A 1653-nucleotide genomic window follows, 5' to 3' on the forward strand; every position below is an offset into this window, starting at 1 on the left:
ATGAGTTTATCCAGAAGATAATTGGCCGCAACCCCGAAATGCTTCTTACAGCAAAGGCATGTGAGAGTTGCATATGCCTTCAGAGAAACAACTCAAGCTCCAGAAGACTTCACATAATTTTTGGTATACTCGAGGGCAGGCACCTTTGATGAGCTCGTACCCACAGACCGCTAAGGTTATTTCCTCAAGATCCACGCACACCGCAAAGTAACAGTCTTGGCAAGGGCCTACGGTGACCCCTGTGCTTGTTGCGCCAGTCAATGTATGGGCGACGGATTGCTGCCGAAAGGCGACTCGAAACCTCTGTTTTATTCTGGCAAATATTTGCGCCTCTGTAAGTGCATTTGTTGTGGATATATCCGTGCTGTTGCTTGCATCATTCGAACCATATGCAAACTATCTGGGGAGGCTCACGTGGACGTGCGGCGGCCTGTTCGTGAAAGTCATAAGGTCTTTTTTTGAGCAGTCTAGTGGCACGATGCGGTGAAACGGCAATACCGTAAATAACAACTTCGGCTAGCCTGTCAGATCCAAAGCAGAAGATTCGCCGTACGAGTAACCAGAGATTCCGAAGTCCGTACTCCATGGCAGCCAAAAGGTGCGGCGCGTGGGTGCCATATAAGAGATCTCACTGCATCTTAAGAGACAGGCAACTTCCTTGACTTAATTGAGTCCGTAAACAGAGCTAATACTCTACAGGAGTTGGTCACTGCCAGTGCTTCTCTGGGGGGAAGTAAGGTAGCATGCTCCAGCGCAGCCAAGAGAATTGTCCCTTCTCTCCATCACTCAAGAACTAGCAGGCACATTGGCATTGGCGAATGAACAGCCTTAATAGCGTCATAACAGGGGGAGCTTCAATTAGACAAAGGATTGGTGCTGCAGGCGTAGATGTGCGTGCAACGGGGCTGTTCCATGCATTACTCCTACCTCCCCATAGCATTCCCCTAGACGTGAATGGACCAAGTGGTAGCCGCATCTCTACGCAAGAGGCATTTCTGACTGAGCAGCGCCGACACCCGGCAAGCAGCCTACAGTCATGACAGCAATTCCAGCTCATATAGTTCACCTTCTCCGTCAGCACCTCTTGTTATCCCAATTTCAATGCTGAGAACTCCGGAATCCGTACACTGCTGCAGCTCAACAAGGCAACGCCAGCCAGTTTGATTCCCGAAATCTCCAGCTTCCCTACCTCTTCAAATTCTCTTCAATGTTTTTCTGTATTCACGTTCTGTGGCGCATTCATGTTCCGTACTGTCCTGAATTCCTTATGCGTGTGCCCTACATCCATGAATGCCACGCAATCGCCAGCAACAGGGAGGCAGCATAATGCCTCCTTTTATCCTGATTTAATATACTAGTTGCAGGGCACGCGCTCTTTTACTCTAGGATGTGCTGGGTTTTTTGCACAGTTTTGAGCATTTGTTACGGAAGCACAGCAAAAGCTTGCGTCTTCTTTTTTATCACTCCTTTATACAGGTTCAGTCTTGTAACCTCGCATCACTATAGACTCACTTGTCTCCTCTCCTGGGATGACTCCTTCCTAATTCTCGTCATTAAACTTATTAAGATGGCACAGCTCGCTTCCACGAAGAAAATAAGCACAGCAACAGACACAGGCAAGTTTCCTGGTGCCAGCGTTACTCCCAGCCACAG

Source organism: Eimeria necatrix, genomic scaffold (genome assembly GCF_000499385.1).
Source record: "Eimeria necatrix Houghton genomic scaffold, Enh_scaff681, whole genome shotgun sequence".
Lineage (NCBI taxonomy): Eukaryota > Apicomplexa > Conoidasida > Eucoccidiorida > Eimeriidae > Eimeria > Eimeria necatrix.